Raw genomic sequence first — 21,286 nt, forward strand, 5'->3', positions numbered from 1 at the left:
CATACTGGCGTATCACCCGGCGTGATGGTGTGGGGTGCCATTGGTTACACGTCTCGGTGACCTCTTGTTCGCATTGACGGCACTTTGAACAGTGGACGTTACATTTCAGTTGTGTTACGACCCGTGGCTCTACCCTTCATTCGATCCCTGCGAAACCCTACATTTCAGTATGATAAGGTACGACCGCATGTTGCAGGTCCTGTACGGGCCTTTCTGGATACAGAAAATGTTCGACTGCTGCCTGGCCAGCACGTTCTCCAGATCTCTCACCAATTTTAAACGTCTGGTCAATGGTGGCCGAGCAACTGGCTCGTCACAATACGCCAGTCACTACTCTTGATGAACTGTGCTATCGTGTTGAGGCTGCATCGGCAGCTGTACCTGTACACGCCATCCAAGCACTGTTTGACTCAATGCCTAGGCGTATCAAGGCCGTTATTACGGCCAGAGGTGGTTGTTCTGGGTACTGATTTCTCAGGATCTATGCACCCAAATAGCGTGAAAATGTAATTACATGTTAGTTGTAGTCCAATGAATACCCGTTTATCATCTGCATTTCTTCTTGGTGTAGCAATTTTAATGGCCAGTAGTGTATATTGGAATTAAGTATATGTTCAAGAATTCTGCAACAAACACGAGTTAAGGATATTGGCCTGTAGCTTTTCATGTCCGTTCTTTTACTTTTCTCTTTATATAGGGCTCGTGTACTTTCTCCCAGGTGGTTGGGACTTTGTGCCAGGCGACAGATTCGCGATAAATGCAAGCTAAGCAGTAGGCTAACGCCGTAAAGTAGTATCTATAAAACCGAACTGCGATTCCATCCCAACCTTACGCCTTGCGATCTATTTGTTCTCAACTCTTTCAGTTGCATCTCTACGCCAGGTATGCCTTCTTACATTGTCCTTCATACAGGAGTCAATGCGACGGCCAAACGACGGCATGTTCGTACGTTCCTTCCGTGTGAACAATTTCTTAAACTCAAATTTTAAAATTTTAGCTTTCCTTTTGCTGTCTTCGGTTCCCACTCCAGACCAGTCAAAGACAAACCGGATATAAGTCTTCGACCCACTTATCGATATTATGTAGGACCAGAATTTTCTTGGGTCTTCGATAATATCTTTCGCTAAGGTATGAAGGTAGTGGTCGTTGTATGCTTCGCGCTTCGACTTTTTTCCTTCGCCCAAATTTTACCCCCGTCGACATTCGCGCGTTCCTTTTTGAACCGCAAGTGGAATGGTCTCTACTTCCGCAGCATTTTCCGAATTTTGTAATTAAATCATGATGGACTTTTCCGTCCTTAACCCACTTACTTGGCACATAATTCTCACAAGTGCGATTTACAACCAATTTAAAGTGTGCCCGTAACTCCTCTACGTCGAACATACTGGAAGTAAACGGTGTCCATTCAACGTCTACTCGTAAGTGATATGCTAATACTTGCTTCTCCGCTCTTTCTGGTAAAAATGCTCTTCTGGTCTTCTTGATGGATTGATTCACTTCATTAACCATCATCACTATGATGACATCATGATCACTGATACCCTATACTGACACCGTCGATAAGATCACGCCTGTCTGCTGTCTATAGGTACCGATTCTACAATATTACCATTACGTGTGGGCTGTCCAACTAGCTGTTCAAAATCGTTTTCGGAAAAAATGCTCAAAAGTACTTCATAGGACGGCCTGTCCGTACCACCCACAATGAATCCATAGACATCTCACTCTTTACTCGAGAGGTAAATGTCGTCTCCAACTAATATTGTATGACCTGAGTATCTCTGCTCACCTGAGAACAGACTTCCTGAAATGTTTGTTTTTCTTGTTGGTATGTGAAGTTGCGAGCGTGAGGTGATGCGGCTCGGCAGTGGAGTGTGCAAACTGCCTACCACACTTAACGTACTCTATACAGAAACTCTATACAAGCTATACGGAAACTCTATACAAGCTAATGGTCGCCATCTATGACATTAAACCAACAAATTGCTCGTTACAGCAACTGAAACTCTCTCTTATGCCAACAATATGTTAAATACAAATGAGAGCAAATTTTAAATGTCATCAGTGGCTCGAAAGAAGCAAATTTCCTATATCACATACTAAATTTTCCATGTAGGGACCCCTGTTTTACTATGGAATGCTGCCACAGTGAGAGCACAATTTAGATATGCAAAAAAAAAAAAAAAGTGGGTTATATCTATATTTTAAATAGATATTTTAAATAGCTCAGTACCCAGCATTTCACAGATATGTATTGATTCCATCTCTTGACGCCCCCATCTCTGATTCCATTACTTCTTTCCCCCTCTCAGTCCATCTCCTCCACTCCCTCTCTGTGTCCACTTTCTCCAACCTCCCAAGCCCTGTCTGTCAGTTCCTGCCCGTGTCACAATCTGTCTCCTCCTGCATTCCCTCTGTCCATCTGCTTCTCTGCCTCTGTCATCTGCTCTTTTGCCCCTCTGTCCATCTCCTCCTCCCCCATGTATGTCCCTCTCCTACTCCCCTCTCTTTTTGTCCATTTCCTCCTCTCCCCTCTCTCTGTACATCTCCTCCTGCCCCTCTCTCTGCCCAGCCTCTCTCTCTCCTCTCCAATCCATCTACCTTTCCACCACCTCCACGCCCTCCCCCTCCCCCACCCCACACTCTTGTCGATCTCTTCCTGTCTCTTTCCCTGTTCATCTCCTCCTGCAACTCCCTATGTTCATCTGCACATCCTCCCCCGCCCCCTCCTTGTCTCTCCCTGTTCGCCGGCCATGGTGGCCGAGCGGTTCTAGGCGCTACAGTCTGGAACCGCGCGACCGCTATGATCGCAGGTTCGAATCTTGCCTCGGGCATGGATGTGTGTGATGTCCTTAGGTTAGTTAGGTTTAAGTAGTTCTAAGTTCTAGTGGACTGATGACCTCAGAAGTTAAGTCCCATAGTGTTCAGAGCTTTTTTTTTCTCCCTGTTCATCTGCTCCTCCCATTTGTGTGTATCCTCTCCATCTCCTCAGACCACTGTCACTATCTATCTCCTCCTATCCCTTCTTCCAGTCCATTTTCTCCTCTGCCTTCCCACTGTTCACCTCCTTCTTCCTCATCTCTCTGTTCATTTCCTCCTCATTCATTTCTCTGTCTTTCACGTCCTCTTACCTTTATCTGTCCATATCTGCCTTCTCCTCGCTCTACCCACCTCTTCCTCACAACGTCACTGTCCATTTACTCCTCTTTCCTCTCTCTGTCCAACATCTTCCCTCCCCTCTCTCTGTCCATTTCCTTCTCCTCCTCTCCCTATCCATCTCCTCTTCCCTCCTATCTCTATCTATCTTTCTATCTATCTATCCTATCTCCTATTCTATCTATCTTCTCCAGCCCACTCTTTGTCTGTCCATCTCTTCCTCCTTCCTTTTCCTCCAAGCTATAACCCCCATCCCAGTAGGAAGCTTCTGGTTCTTATCCTCGTAGCATTTCTTTTCATATAGTAAATAATATGTGTACCAAGTTTGGTTTAAATCCATCCAGTGGTTTAGGAGGAGCTTCTTTGAATCTAAATTCACCCTGCTGTTTCGTTATCACCCAGCTCTGTGTTTACGGTGTCATATCTCTTTCAAAGGAACCATCCCGGTATTTTCCTGAAGCGATTTAGGGAAATCGCGGGAAACCTGTATCAGGATGGCCGGACGCGGGATTGAACCGTCGTCCTCCCGAATTCGAGTCCAGTGTGCTAATCACTGCGCCACCTCGTTCGGTTATATCTTCTGAAATCCTCGAATTAGAGTGACATATTTTTATAGTTACTTTTAGCTGCATTTGTGGATACTACGCGATAAATTTGTTGCGAATAGTGTTAGTAACAAAGATGTAATAAATTTCAAAGTCATACATTAAGCGGCAGTTTTTCACACCTCACAGTGTTTATGATATCATGTCTCTTGAACTATGTGCCATACAATGACATAATTCTGAAGTAATAAATTAAAATGGCATGCTTGATGAGGCAGTTTTACTGCATAAACAGCAAAAATGTAGTAAGCGATAAAATGTTAGAAGTAGTCACAATCGAGCTACAGTAGCCCATTACGAACAGTATTGTAAGGTGTTTGAAAATGATATTCGGGAGGCAAAGAGTATGTGGTATGCAAATCAAACAGCTAATTCACAGGATAAAATTAAAACCATATGGTCAGTTGCGAAGGAAGTGTCTGGTAAGCAGCACAAGGTCGGCGATATTAAGTCAGTTCATAGAAAAAAGTTTCTGTTACTGAGGAGTCAGATATATGTACAGTATTTAACAATCACTTTCTAAGCATTGCTGGTGAATTGAAAAAAAAATACTTAGTGCCTACAGGAAAACATATAACTCTCGGAAAATGCCTTTTCTAGACTGATGTCTGAAATACTCCTCTGTGATACTGTCAACGGTGAGATTGGGACAATAATTAAATCATTGAAGATTAAGGGCTCTAATGGATATGATAGAGTGATCAGCAGAATATTAAAGTACTGGGCCACACATGTTAGTCCTATACTTAGCCACATCTGTAGTTTTTCCTTTAAGAATGGTCAGTTTCCTGAACAATTAAAGTACTCAGTAGTATAGCCCCTTTATAAAAAGGGAGAAAACAATAATGTAGATAATTTTAGACTTATTTCTATGCGATCAGTATTTGCTGAAGTTATTGAAAAGGCTGTGTATCTAAGGACAATCAATCATTTTATTTCACATAACTTGCTGTCAAACGTACAGTTCGGTTTTAGAAGTGGTTTAACAACTGAAGATGCTATATTCTCTTTTCTTTGTGAGGTACTGGATGGATTAAACAAAAGATTTCGAATGCTAGGCATATTTTTTGATTCAACTAAGGCGTTTGATTCTGTTGATCACAAAATATTGCTCGATAAGTTGGACCATTATGGAATACGGGGAGCAGCTCACAATTGGTTCACCTCTTTAATATAAGATGGGAAAGGTCATCCTCCACAGTGTTGAGAATGGCTATGATGTGGGATCTGGCTGGGGCACAGTTACATGGGAGATGCCCCAGGGAACAGTGCTGTGGCCACTCCTGTTCCTTGTTTATATAAATGACATAAATATATATAAATCAGATATATAATATATATAAATATATAAATAATAGATATATAAATGATATAAATGTATTATATAAATGATATGGGGAAAGAGCGCAAATTTAGAGACATCATGGTAGAATACCCAGCCCATAAACGACCAACAGGAATGGAGAGCATCTTCTGGCACTCTGTAAAGCTCTCAACTTGGTAATGAAGTCAACGGCCTTCAAGAGACTACCAAATAAGCAGATGACCTGGATATCACCCAAAAACCTCTTGGGAGAATTTCAGATTGATCATGTTGCCATATCATTCGAAATTCCATTGAGAGATCCACAATGTAAAAGTCTTGAAAGCAGCAAATTTGGACTCTGACCACTACCTCTACAAAGTAAAGCTGAGATTTTTTCCTAGGAACTCTAAGAGAACCAAGTCACTCAAGCTTACTAAGTTTGATATAGAAAAATTTTCAACTTGCAACCAATTTGCAGAGAAATTGGAATCACTAGAAAGTAGAGATTGAGATGAATAGAGGAAGAACACAGTGAAAGTTTCCACAGAGATTGCACCATTACTGAAACAAAATAAACATTCCTGGTGGACAGCTACCTGTCAAGAAGCAGTGATGCTGAGACAGATGGCCTAGCCCAAGTGGAACTCGCAGAAGACTCAAGAGAACAGAGAGAAATTCATAGAACAACGATAATTAACTACCAGAACCATCAGACAAGTAAAACGGCAGTTCACAAAAGAACAAACTGACAACTGGATGACGACTTCAAGAAAAACAACACCAGGAATTTCTACAGAAGTTTTAAACGGAACGTAAGCCCCTACAGCCCACCTACCATCAACTTCAGAGGACCAGACAGGAAGCTAGCCTACAACGATACAGACAACTGCCATATTCTGGCCATATGCTTCGAGAATCTCCTGAACTATGAATCATCTGACACATTCTTTGACTTTCAGGACAGCACCAAGCATCCAAAGCACCTCATTGGTATCTGTCACATACAAGATTTTTTTCCAAGGCCTAACTAAACAGAGCCGAACGTCAACTGGACGCACAGCTAGGGGAATACCAGGCACGATTTAGAAAAGGACGCTCTTGTACTGAACAGATATTGAACCTGTAGTCAGTGCTACGACAAGTAAAAATGGCTGGTAAGAAGTATGTCGTCATCTTCGTTGACTTCAAGAAGGTATATGACTAAGTTGATAGAACTACTCTCGTGAAGATCCTGCAAGAACTAAGGCTAGATGAGAAAGCCCACAGCCTTATCCGACAGTCTTTAAGCAACCCCAGGTCACCAGTAAACTTCAGAGGAACCCTCTCAGAAAGTTTTGAAATCAAATCGAGAGTAAGACATTGAGATGGTCTGTCCCCTTTCCTCTTCCACTGTGCCCTGGAAAAGGTAATAAGAGAGGGCGGAAGGAGTTAGCTCGAGAGGGGATTCCTCTCTGGGAGGTAAGTGCGATGGGCTCAATGTTGATTGCTTGGCATTTGCCGATGACCTAGCACTTCTATCAGATTCAATAGAAACTTTAGTGAAACAACGTTCTCAGACAGCAAGCGACAAAGTTTGGGCTTCATGTATCACTTGAAAACATGCAGTACATCACGAACATAGGTGAATCTCCTAGTAAACTGCATCTGGACCAGGGAGAGATCAAGAAAACCAGCAGGTTTAAGTACTTGGGAGAATGGCTGGCACCTAATCTATCTGAAGGAACAGCACTATCAACTCGAGTTAAGAAGCTGGAGCTGGCATACCAGCTGGCCAAGAATACTTATAATAAAAAATATATCTCCTGGAACACTAAACTGAAGCACTACCAGACAGTCATCCGTCCTGAAGCCTTATACGCTTGAGAATGTTTAATACTCAATAGGAAGGGACTTACTGAAAAGCTCGAAATCCAGGAGAGAAAGATAATGAGGAAGATACTGGGGCCAGTCAAGGAAGGCGACAATTATAAAAGACGACCCAACCGAGAGCTCTACGAATACTGTGAAAGAGTCACAGATGTAGGTGGAAAAAAACGTCTAGAATTTTATGGACACGTTTACAGGACGCATCGTGACAGATTGACCAACCAGCTTCTCTGTTACTGGCAAAAGAGGAAGACCAAGTCACCATGTTTGATGAAAGTGAAGAAAGATCTTCAGGAACTGGGAATAACAGAAGGAAACTTGAAGGATCCGACAATACTCAGGAAGAAGCTTAGACAAAAGAGGCTCTAAGACAGACTACCAAGAAAGAAGACTGGTAACCTCTGGACACAGGAGAGGAAGGAACAACACAGCCAGAGGATGTGTAACTACTGAGCAAACGTCGAAGCCCACTCTAAACGCAATATTTGAAGGTCGTGGTCCTTAGTTGGCCTATACGAAATAAGAAGAAGAAGAAGATATACCCTCTAGTATTACAGGCGATTCTATAATATTTCTGTTTGCTGACGACACTAGATTGATAGTATAGGATGTTGGGCGCAACGTCAGGACTGTTTCAAATAATCGAGTTCAGAACATAAGTTCGTGGCTTGTGGACAATAAACTAACGCTAAATCACAGTAGGACTCAGTTTTTACAGTTTCTAAAACACAATTCAACAATAACAGAAATTGAGTCCGCCTTGATGCAAAACACATTGTTATTTGTGATTCTTGAGTTTCTCCCGGCGTATTTGATAATCAAAACATCCACGGGTGTGCTGCCGGTCTATAGTGTCCAACGGGCACAATATTTCGGCGATCATACATGTCGCCATCATTAGGTGAACTGACGGACTGAGCTCCCGTGAACGTGCCGGCACGGAGATCCGTACGCTATGGCTGCTCAGAGGGAACTGGGTTCGGTCGCGGCGGCGGCCGATTTAAATACCCGACACCGGGTCGGAACTGTGTTTTGTCCTCCAAATAAAACTCGTGCACTGGTGGGGAGCGCCAAAGATGACCTCGGTTTGAGGAAGGCCGGCGTGTACCAGATTCCGTGTCAATGTGGCAAGTCGTATATTGGTCAGACGACGCCTACCGTCGAGGATCGATGCCGTGAACACCAGAGGCACACTCGACTGATGTATCCGAGCAAGTCGGCGGTCGCTGAACATTGTTTGTCGGAAAATCACGCCATGGAGTATGACCGCACGAGGATTCTGGTACAGACGTCGAGATACTGGGACAGCGTTGTTAGAGAGGCCATCGAAATTCGCACCAATGACGACCTCATAAACCGTGACTGTGGCTACAATCTTAGCAAGGCTTGGGAACCAGCGATCGGGTTAATCAAGAGTAAATCGAGCAAACGTATAGTTGTGACGACCACGGCGGACAGAGCCGTCACACCGACGTCATCTCAGACGCCGTAGCAATCTGTTCCACCGCGCGACCGTGGCGCGGGGCGCGGACGGCGGAGGGAGCGCGCCGCGGGCGGAGGGTATTTAAATCGGCCGCCGCCGTGACCGAACCCAGTTCCCTCTGAGCAGCCATAGCGTACGGATCTCCGTGCCGGCACGTTCACAGGAGCTCAGTCCGTCAGTTCACCTGATGATGGCGACATGTATGATCGCCGAAATATTGTGCCCGTTGGACACTATAGACCGGCAGCACACCCGTGGATATTTTGATTACCTTGTTATTTGTTTACTTATTTATTTTCCGAGACTAGTTTCGGCGACAAATATGACCATCATCAGTGGTTTTTTTAAAATCTAAAACATGTAGAAAATGCATAGTTGTATAAACATCGTAAAACGTTATTACATTTTTATTCTTCGTTTTTTGAAATATAATTTTCTATGGATACTTTCATACTACCTTATTTATTGTATGTTATGGCATGTTTTTAAGAATTATTTTCGCTGTTTGCGGCATATTTTCTGTGCTTTTTTCTGTTGCCTTTTTTTCTCAGCGCACGTAATATCATCTTTAACTGTGTGAGCGGCTGTTAGTAAACAAATACTAAAAGGTGAACTTTGTATATCAGCAATATAGACTTGGCGTTGCGGTAGTGTTGTGGAATCCAGTTTTGGTGCCTACTGGGCTGTTAATTAGTTATTTGTGTACGCACGTCCGTTGGACCGAATGTAGCTGATTCTGTACACAGAAAAACAAAACTTTCGTACTATGTTTATGATGAAGAACATTACGCCATCTTGCTGTTCGCGCTTGTCGCGAGAGGTGTATATCATGTTGCGAGAAGGCTATGCAAACTTGCGGGAATTACGACGACTTCTGTTCGCTATTTATGTCTCTGTGTGTGATGGGGAAGTGGTTCTTTTGCGTGTGTGTGCTTTCTGTTCTGTGTCTTTGGTTAGTTCTCTCAGAGAGGAAAAGAGTACGTTGTTGCGAAGTGTTGTGTTATGTTTTGTTTATTACATTTTTCCCTTCCACTATAGTCTCTTGTACGTAGTAATTTTCTTCTATTGTTAGCTGTCGGTATAGACTGTTGCTGTTTTTGAGAATGTGTAGATCGTTTTCGTTATTAGTGGGGTTATGGTTTTTGTTCATTAGATATTCTGCGGAAGCTGAATGTGTGCTGTCACTCTCTTTAGAGATCTCATGTGCTCTGTGTACCTCGTTTGGAAGTTTCTGCTTGTTTGTCCTATGTATTGGGCCTGACAGGAGTTGCACGTGAGTTGATATATTCCAGCGTTGCTGAATTTGTGTGAGGTTTTTCTAACTGATCTTAGCTTTCTCTGAACTGTGTTGTTTGTTCTGAATGTTACTGGGATCCCTTGCTTTTTCAGGATGTTTCAAATTCTATGTGATATTTTGTTATTGTATGTTGGTGTGTATCATCTGTCTCTGTTTCTGATGTGGTGTGGTCCTCTGTGTTGTCTGTGTGTACTGTCTCTGGATTTTCAGATTTGGTTGTGCTTTTGGATGGCTGGCCGCTGTTTTTATGTTTCATTTTTGCCTTGTTGTTGAGTTTGTTTATGATGGCTGTTTTGTAGTCGTTTTAAACAGCAATTTTTTTCGATTATATTTAGATCATGTGTGTAGTTTTCTGGTCTAAGAAGTGTTCTGTTTATCCTGTGGAGCATGTGTGTGAAAGTGGCATATTTATGCACTGTTGGATGGTTGGATGAGCTGTGGATATAATGGAAAGAATAAATCACCACTCACAGTCAATAATGCAAAAGAAATGGTGGAAACACGAAAAGAAATTAAATAAGCTCCTGAACAAAATCTACTCTAAAACCGAGACACACACACAAAACATATTCCATGAACGCTTGTAGGGCGTACGGGGGTCAAGGGGGGAAAAAACCTTTATTTTCTGGTCACAGATTCCAAACGTAACGTAATACACGAGTAAAAAATGCTTTCTTGTTAAATATCTATTAACGTAATACATTTAATCTTACACAGAAGTGTAAAGGAGAAAAGAGATCTATTTTCATCATCCATAATCGTCTTTAAATGTCTTTTTTATTAGCACGTCGACGTTTGAGTGAGATTACTCGTAATCAAACGAAATTTTGCTGTCAGAAGAACGTGAGTAACACACTCCTAAGGTTCAATTTTCGTAATTTTATCGTTGAAAAACACTTCCACATATATATGAAGTCCCGAACATACTGCAGACTCGAGCAGCTATTCGAAACAACTGTGGGAACTGCTCTCGAAGGAATTTCTTGTGAAAAATTTCATTATATTCTGCATTGCGGATTCTCTTCCTGAGCACACTACTGCACTGGCAGTCAATGAGCTCCAACTGAATTTCAGGAGTGGCACTTCGAAGGCCCACTGCAAAGAGTGTTGCAAAAATCCTAAAATAAATTTAAGTCACTAAATCTACTATCAAAGTTTTCTAAAAAACCCTCTAGCACCGTAAAACGTTCATCAAACTGTTCGCTCAAGGTCTCATTTTCAGGCTTTATTTAAGTTATAACTAGTGCAAAATGTACAAAAGACCTTTTGAAAGTTGCTATATTCACAAAAGGTGTTTCCTTTTAAAACCCAAATCAGTCTCAAAAACATCGGTAATCGGTTGACGACTACCCTGCAAAATTGTATTCATGACATTCACTGTTTTTTAAGGTCAGTTAGAAATGGATCATTCCATGTGAAAGGACCCTTCATAATAAAAAATAAAGTTTAAACGATCTTAAAGTGTGGCATATCTTTCTGTAGCCAAAAGGTCAAGGAAGCAGAAACTAATCCCAGTTTTCATTATATCCTGGCTCGAAAGGTGTAAAACAGTTACAAACTTACTCTTGGTGACAGAAGAAAAAATTGTAACATTTAATGTGAAATGTTGGCCGCCCTACAGACTAGTGTCTTTGAAGTTGAATGTCCATGTGTTGTGCATATACTCTCTGGATAATTGTGAAGCTGTAACTGCGGTTTTACATTTATAATACAGGTAAATAAGTTCTGAATCTTAAAAAAACAAAATACGGAATTTCTGTCACACCCGCAACACAGAAATGGACATTTACTTGTTTATCAGTTTAGTTTCATGTTATGTAAAGTTGAAAGTTTGTAAAAGTGAGGTTAGTTACATGGCCTACAACTTTGAATTATAATCCTTTTTTTGTAGGAACACTCTTTCATGTCAAGAAACGCGTTTCGGATGTGACATGTCAAAGTGTTAGAGCTGTTACCGTGATACCAGAACTTTGTAACAAGGAAATTTTGCTGTAACAACAGACACAGTTATTGTTATTGTTGATATTATTGTTGTGATTGTTATTATTATCAACCAGCTGAAAGTATTATTCTTGTAATTTATTATAGGACAAGCATGTCACCCACTGAAAGGTGCCGCAAGTTTAGGGAAGAACTGAAGCAATCTCCAATTCAGTATCAGGCAATGTTAGAAAAGGAACACAAAAGAGATAAGTTACGGAGAGAAAAAAATAAAGCTGCATTGCAGGATGATCAAAAGAAACTTAAATTTAAAGGTATGCAAGATAGGGAAAGACAAAGGAGGCATCGAGAAAAGAATAAAATTTCTGCTCAAACTCCCACTTCATCTTGCATTTTGTCACCCTCTAAATCGTATAGTTCCAAAAGATCACTTTGGAAGGCGGTAAACAAGCTGAAGAAAAGCTTACCATGCAGCCCAAGGAAACGAAAGATGTAGTGGCAAAGCTGTTTAACGATGAGCTGCCTGAAGTTGCTAATAAACTTAAAAAAGGTATGTACAAGAAAGGGAGTAAGTTTCTCAGTGCAGATACAGAAAATAAAATTAAGAACTTCTACCTTCGTGACGACACAAGCCGAAAAGAAACAGGAAGAAAAGATGTGGTTAGTGACAAGAACCCTGAAACTGGAGAACGAGAACAGAAACAGAAGTGCTATATGATGATCACAATATCTGAAGCATATGAACAATTTATTCTTGAATATCCAGAGTGTCAGATAAAAAATCAAAATTCTTCTTTCTTTGTCCACCTTCTGTATACCCTGTATCATTTATGCCACATAATGTGTGTATTTGCCGATGCCACGCAAACATACAGTATTTGGTTGAAAGCGTTGCAATAGAAACCAATACATTGCCAAGTAGAGCACAAGATTTAGTTAGCATTCTTGTTTGTGACACAGAAAATTATAAGTGTATGTCCAGTGCCTGCGAAAAGCGTAACACTTTAAATGCGAAGAGCCTTGTTGGTGAAGAAGTACTGAACAATGAGCTTGAATGGACTCAATGGAAAGATGTTGAAGGTCACCCTCAGCATATAGAAACAGTTAGGGCAGTTTTGAATGCAATTAAAGAAATAGAAAAACAGCTTCTGGGATTAAAACTGCATTGTTATGTTAAGAAGAAGCAATCAAACTACTTTGAGGATGCAAAAGTAAATTTCAGTAATTGCGATTTGGTTTTGCAGGTTGACTATGCTGAAAATTATACTTCTGTTAGTCAGGATGAGATCCAGAGCTATATTTACAGCTGTGACCTGGATTAAAGATGGCACTGTACGCAACTATGCCATTGTTAGCAATGACTTGTCCCACAATAAATATTCAGTTTGGACAGTGCTTAAGTTGCTTTTTCAGGACCTAAAGAGAGAATTTCCTTATCTTCAGAGAGTCAAGATTTTCTCGATGGTTGCGCAGCGGAATTCAAGATTCGCTTCACATTATTAAATGTTACATATTTACAAGCTGACTTTGGCATTACTGGTGACTGGAATTTTTTTGCCAATTCTCACGGTAAAGGTGCAGTTGATGGCATTGGTGGTACTGTGAAAAGAACAGTGTGGAGAACTGCAAAATCACGGAGCGTTACTATTCACACTCGTTATGATTTTTACAAGTGCGTCAAGGAGAAACTAAGGGGATTACAACCCTCTACTTATCATCGGAAGAAATTAATTCAACAATGGCTATGTTGGATAATCGTTGGAAAGGCGTACAGCCTATTGCAGGATCGTACAACCTCCATTGCATTATAGCAGTGAAAGAGGGAGTTATAAGGGTTTCTTCCCAAGAGATTACAACAATGAAATCACTTCATAATCATGAAAATGCACACAATTCGATGTGTAGTGTTGATAGTGAAGAATCCTCGAAACTTACTATAGGAGACTTTGTAGTGTCACGTGTTGACTGTCACTGGAAAGTCCTGTTTGAAGAAGAAATACTTTGCAGGAGTTCTTCAAGTTGATAAACAAGCTGAGCAGGTCTTGCTGAAGTATATGCAACCCAGTGGGAAATGCTGGATTTGGCCCACAGAAGAAGACATACCTTGGGAAAATATTTCAGTAATCTCCCAGAAAGTAAATCCACCCAAGATGTTGAATAACAGGGGACAATTTGTTTTTCAGTAGTATTGAAATAGGCCTAGTTCTTCTTGTTTATGTTTTTATCATTTTAACATAATAATTAAAGTATTTTCTTGCTGTTTCGTTTTAAATTTCACTCAATAATATTGCTGTATCTATGTGTCACACCCGCAACGTCACACCCGCAACATGAAGGAAAAAAATATGTTGTCTTTTGGAAGTGTCTGCGGATAAAATTTATCATATCTTGTATTTTATGACTCCTTTCAACACTGTGTAAAAAATTTATCAACCATCCTGATTCAGAAGTAGAAGACGAAATAAATAAAGAACACGGCCATGTGCAGATGAAGGATAAAGTTTTGTCACATTCGCAACACTTCTTCACGATTTGTTTTAGCAGGTTGAGTGTAAAATTAAGAGCTAAAATTTTATAGGAACTTAAAAACATGCTATTCTATTCACTAAATTAAAGTTAGCCTTACTCTGACACCTGCAGTACAAATAAATATAACTTTACGCGTGAAAAATGTGACAAAATGTCACACCCGCAACAGTAGAATGACCAAAATGCAGGCTCTAATATCCGTTGTTTAGTTTTAGTTTAGTTTTAGTTATGTCATGTTCCGTAGATCATTTTCCCGATTATTTTATCGATATGATGTAGAACATGTCAGATTACAAGATATGTATACACACATGAATAGTGCTAATATTAATGTTATTGAAATTTTTAGTTCTACACGTGCAACTACATTTAGAGGTACAATTTTTTTTTTATTTTTTACCATTTCTGAAACAGAAACTCGTCCATGGAGTAGAAGGAGTTGTCCAAAAGAAATGATTTTAAGCTAGATTTAAAACTTTATCTGCTACCTGCCAGACACTTTATATTGTTGGGCAAATGGTCAAAGATTTTTGTTGCTGAATAATGTACTCCTTTTTGAGCAACTGACAGCTTCAATAACAGATAGGAAAGTTCATTTTTTTCCTCTAGTGTTGTACGTATGAACATCACTGTTCTTCGCGGACTGAGATGGGTTATTTGTAACGAATTTCATTAGTGAATATATGTACTCTGATGGTGCAATTTAAATACCTAACTACTTGAAAAGGTGCCTACATGACGTCATTGGGTGAACACCACTAATTATTCTCACTGCTCTCTTTTATGCAATTAATACTTTATGTCTAAGTGGTGAGATACCCCAGAAAACTATTCCATAAGACATTATTGAGTGGAAATATGCAAAATACGTTAGGAGGCTGATCTGTTTATTACCAAGACTAGCGATTATACGAAGAGCGAAAGAAGCTGAACTTAGTTGTGTGAGAAGCTCAGTAATATGCTTCTTCCAGTTCAAGTTGTCATCAATGTGAACACCCAAAAAATTGGAGAAATCTACCCTGTTAACTGAGCCCTGTTCATATGCTACATCAATTGTCGGTATGACTCTATTCGGAATACCAAACTGGATATAGTGAGTTTTTTCAAAATTAAGGGAGAGTCCATTTTCTGAGAACCACTTAATAATTCTTTGAAAGACATCCTTAACAATATCTTCAGTTGTTTTTTTCTGGAATGGGATTTATTATAACACTCGGGTCATCTGCAAAAAGTACTAGTTCTGCTTGCTGAACGTTAAGTGGGAGGCCATTCACCTGAATAAGCAACAGCAGACGACATAAAATTGAACCCTGTTGGACTCCCTTTGTGATAACTCCCCATTCACTACAATTTACCACCCTCCCAATATTATTTGTGCTATTCAGCACAACGTTTTGCTTTCTGTTCATTAAGTATGATTCAAACCAGCTGTGTGTACAGCCTTCAATTCCATAAAACCTGAGTTTTTCTAAGAGTGTGACGTGATCCACACAGTCAAATGCCTTTGAGAGATCACAAAATATACCAACTGGCGATAATTTGTTATTTAGGGCTTGTACTATTTGATGGGCAAATGTGTAGATAGCTTTCTCAGTCGAGTAACCCTTCCTGAATCCGAACTGTGACGTGCTGAGTAAATTATTTTCACTGAAATGTGAGACTGCTCTAGAATACATAACTTTTTCGAATATTTTAGAGAATGAAGTCAGCAATGAGATTAGTCTAAAATTATTTAAGTCACTCTTGTCCCTTTTCTTATGAAGAGGTTTGGCAATTGCGTATTTCAATCTGTCTGGAAAAATTCACTGTGCGAGCGAAACATTACGTATATCGCTAAGGATTCCACTTATTAAATTAGAAAAACACTTCAAAATTCTGTTAGAGACCCCATCAACCCCACGTGAGCTCTTGTTTTTCAGTATATTTATAATTCCCTTAATTTCAGTGAGGGATGTTGGTGCTATTTCTAAAGCCCTATAGTCCTGGGGAATGACATTTTTAACATTTTTTTGCTTCTTCAACTGAACCCTTTAACCCTATTTTCGCTGCTACATTCAGAAAGTGACTGTTAAAAATACTTGCAACTTGTGAATTATCACTCACAACATCATTTACCTTTATTGCTATGGCATGCTGAGCACTGTCAGGCTGCCCCGTCTCCCATTTGACAATATTCCATGTAGTTTTAATCTTATTATCCGCATTATTAATTTTTGTCAGTACACATAAGCTTCTCGATTTCTTAATGACTTTCCTTAAAATATTACAGTATCTTTTGTAGTAAGCAAGTGACGTCGCCTGTCCATATATTTCCTTCTTTCTCTTACACGATATCATAATTCCCTTAGTAATCCATGGCTTGCTTGACTTTGTAATGGCTTTTCTGAGTAACGTTTCAGGAAAGCAACTTTCAAATGCTGAGACAAATTTACGGTGGAATAAATTGAATTTGGCATCAGCATCATTTTCTGTGTATACTTCATCCCATTCTACCTCTTCTAGGCTGCACTTAAAGCTCTGTATCCTGTTCGCGTTGATAAGTCTCCGTGCCTTGTATGAACCTGCCTGAACCCTGTAAGGTGCTAAATGTGTTATTTCCATTAACTGTGCATCATGATCAGATAGCCCATTAACAACTGGGTACACACTAATTGTTTCTGCCTGAGCACTGTCTATGAAGATGTTATCGATAAGTGACCTACTATCCTGCTGCACACGAGTTGGAAAATTTACAACAGATACTAGATTGAAACAACCAAACGAAGATTCTAGCTCATTTTTCCTATCTGTGTCTTTTAAGAAATCTACATTAAAATCACCACAAACCACTAACTGCTTCTTTTTGTCTGACAGGTAGCTCAACAATGCCTCTAGATTTTTCATGAATAGCTGAAAGTTACATTGAGGGGATCTTTAGATTGTTACAGTTGCTATAGAAGTATATTACGGTAGCAACTCACAAGCACGTGCTTCAAGGATCTGATCTACACAAAAACTATGAGTTTCAATATTTTGGACTTTATGTCCAGTTTTTATATAAGTAGCAACTCCTCCTTTTTCCATGTTGACTCTAGATGAATAAGTTGCTAATCTGTAATCCCTTAAATTTAACTTCTCCATCCCTGCGGTTACATGGTGATCAGAGAGACACCAAACATCTATACCTTCAGAATTTACCCCATTTTCTAGGCATACAAGAAGCTCATCTATCATATTTTTCAGTCCTCTAATGTTCTGATGAAACACACAAATTTTAATTCTTTGGATACTGCTACAGACATTATGGCACTGTTCTGTTTTAATCTCTTTCAATACTCTCTGTTTGTAACCTGACTCTAACCTAAAAAATGTGTCCCTCTGACTCCAGCAATCACAGGTATTTTGTCTCGTGTGCATGTGGCCCCCCTTACATTTTCTGCAAGAAGATCAACTAATCTACCCTTCCCCTTCCTATTCAGGTGCAGGCCATGACTGGTGTAGCCCCACCTCCCAATTGCATCAACAGGCACAGCACAGATATGAGATTTAGTTTCTGCCAACAGTAACCCCCCAGCTCTCTGTTAATACGGTTGACAGCCGTATAACCCAGGGCTGGTCATGGTGCTGCAAAACATCCACAAACCCCACACGAGTGTGAGCTAGCCAGACTGTTTCCTGCACCTCCTACTATAAGAACATGGTCCTCACCATCAAAATCTTTGCGCAAGGCCCAGGTTTTCTGTAACCTGGCTAAGCTTAGCACTAGGTTTCACAATGCTTGTGACCTGGTGCTCGACTCCTAGCCTATCCTGTTGCAACTGGCCTACACCTCTCCCGTGACTGCTACCTAACAGCACGACTCTTTTCTTTCTGCTTGACTTTACTTTCGACCTAGCATTACAATTGCTACTACGAGTCTGCTGCGCCCTACTTTGCTCAAAAACTGTTTGAGGCTCTTCTGCTTCAGGTAACAAATCAAACTGATTGCTCACTGGAATCTGAAAAGTGATTTCTGAGGTTTTCTGAGGGTCATCATTTTCCTTTTTAGAATGTAAATGCCTCCTCAGCCATTTTCTTGTCTCTAATTTTGTTCAACCACGAACGCCAATGAGACTTCGATAACGACAACACTAACAACACAAAGTAGAAAAGCTCGTCTTGCCGCGCGCATCGTTGACAAACTACTGATGTTAGCGGAGCGGTGGAGAGGGGCTGCTGGCTGACAGCGCCCGCGGGCAGGCAGTGCGGGCACTCACGGGCGCCCGCACCAGCGTTGCCCATTTGCCCGTCCCTGGTGCACAGTAAGTACAGAATCGTCGCGTTAGCAATACTCATGGGACCTGCGGTCGCTATGCTCTAATTTCAGAAGTCGATGCCAATGAGTGGACAATGGAACCATGCCATCTTTCGGCCGAGCAGTACTATAAACCTGAAGCTCAACAGAGGGTTGTAAACCGTTGTGAACTCAAAGCGCCAAGACCATCCAGGATTTTCGCAACACATCCACTCTGGCCTGTCTCAGGGTAGAGAGTCCAAGAATCTTACTCCAGAAGCTACTACGTATGTAGGGTAAAGCTGCGCTAGTCGTACCACGCCCTAAGTCGTACCCTTGTAATGCCTTATCCCACGTTTATAAAATGCGATATCAAGTGGTGTAAAACTGAACTAAACAGTCGTGCGAGTAAGCAAAAACAAGTGAGTGAAATCCGGCTGTCATGACAGAAAAATAAGTTTGGTTGTCTGTTTCTTTTACGTTCTCTCGCTGATTTGTAAGCGTTTTCAGAGGAGGATATGGTGATAAAGTAATTGTTTTATATCATGTCTATGTTAGTGGTTCTCTCGCATTCATTTAAGCATAATCGAACTGTAGGAAACTTTGAGGTTTCAGTGCCTAAGTCGTACCTGCAGACAATTCGTTACTCGTACCCGTACGGCTTAGGTGTTGATGGAAATCACATACCAACTAAAAGTTGTTTGTTCCAGCTCATTAATATGACGAAGAGAGCGTACAATAAGCAGGAGGATATGAACGAAGTTTTACTGAAACATCGGTGTGGTGAAATGGGATGTTATGAAATTCATAGAAGATTTAATATACCATTTGAAGGGTTTAAACACAACGTCAAAATTTGGAAGACGTAATAATATGAGGGCAGAGATGGAAGATGAATTAGCACAGCATATAATTAAGATAGAGTCTAACTTCTTCGAACTAACTATTACTGAATTAAGGAAACTTGCCTACAAACTTGCTGAGAAATATCATCTGCCGCATCGCTCCAATAAAGAAGAAAAGATAGCCACTAACAAATAGTATTACAGGTTTATTAAAGATCATCCTACTTTATTCTTGCGAGTTTCCGAAGCAAATAACGATGACACGAAGGAAGAAGTGAAATAAAGTGCGCGTTAATGATAAATGTGAGGAAATACTAGATGAACATAAGTTTACTGCAGACAAATATATAACGTGAATGAAACCGCATTATCTACAGCTCCAAAACCGCCTAATGTAATTGAGCGAAAAGACAAACACGAAGAGGGCGAAGTAACAAGGGGAGAAATGGGTCTTGCGATGATCTGTGTATGTGCAATGAATGCAAAAGGCGAATTTATACTTCCGATGTTAATATTTAAGCGCAGCGGAGTGACTGATATCTTTAAAAAGGGAGCTCCACCAAACACAGCATTTGGACGCTGGGAAAATAGATAGATAACATCAGAACTGTTTGTCTGATGGCAAGAACATTTGAGAAAATGTACAAAAGCAGAGAAAAAGGAACCAGAAACTAATTTTGCTTTTACTGGGTGCACATAGCACAGACATCAAACATTATAGAGGTAGTAGAGGGAGCAGTTATGCTATCATTTGCTTCAGACATGACTCATCGTCTTCAGCCATTGGACAGAGCATTCTTTAAAACACTGAGAAACAGCTATAATGAAGCGGCGTCTTCATGACTACGTTCAAGTTCTTGCAGAATCATAAAACAAGCTAACATTGCAGAACTCTTGGCTAATACATATACTAGATCAGTTTGTATGAACATATCAGTAAACGATTTTAAGGTAACATGATAGAAATGTCGTCAATAAAGTGGACTTTGTAGCTACCACTGTACATATCTCAATGACAATTCTGGACTTTCTATAGTGCGTCAAGAATGTGGAACCGAAAACATTAATGCAACACTTGCTGAAATTATTAATCAACAAATAAAGTCTTACTTGAACAATTTATCCTATCCCTCGTATGACAACAGTTGTCAAGTAAAATACGAAACGACCAACAACGTAATTAACATCAAGTCCTTACAGAAAGGAAATAGCAGCCAAATAAAAGGCAAACTAAAAGAAGAAACCTGTGCACAGACCTATGAAAAAGAGATAGATAGGTGAAAACTCTAACAGGAATTTTAAAAATAAAATATAGTGTGAATAGGTTATGTCAGCTGTGTACGGAAGATCGAGAACAAGACTCGATTCAGAGTATGAAGTGCAAAGGTTGGATAAGACTGAGAAATATATATATGATATCTGGTGTTCAGACAAGCTGATCTTCGACATGAAAATGTAAGCGTTTTAAATTGTTAAGAATTTATATTTTGAATCCCATGTGCAATTACATTACATGTAACTATGGAAGAAACGTTACGTTTGTAGTTTGTATTTTATTACTGTTAAGTTTTGTTACTATTCCATGGATTTATTATGTCGTCGCAGACTTCGTACCTTATTAAGACTTAGGGTATAGGAGATCTTTATTAGGAAATCAGGCGCCATAATCGTACTGAAGGTGAAGAAATGAAAAAGGGGAAAACTCATTTCTCGAAAAGATTTTTGTATTTGTGTGGAAGCTGGTTGATAGCTTAAGAAATAAAGATTCAGTGTACCCAAAACAAATTATGTTATTTAAATTACCCTATCTAATGCAGTAATTTTCTCTTAAGGGGTACAACTTGAACAACCTCAACCTTTTTCCCTCCAACAAAATAAGGAAATACAGTTGTGAAATTTAATTAATATCGCAAAGTGACATGTGATTATTCTGTCACATCAAACGATTATCATCTCTTTTTTCAAGAATAAATCTCCCTTGATGGCAATCCTCGATCGTCACTGAT

The sequence above is a fragment of the Schistocerca americana genome, chromosome X, assembly GCF_021461395.2.
Source record: "Schistocerca americana isolate TAMUIC-IGC-003095 chromosome X, iqSchAmer2.1, whole genome shotgun sequence".
In the NCBI taxonomy this organism is placed as follows: domain Eukaryota; kingdom Metazoa; phylum Arthropoda; class Insecta; order Orthoptera; family Acrididae; genus Schistocerca; species Schistocerca americana.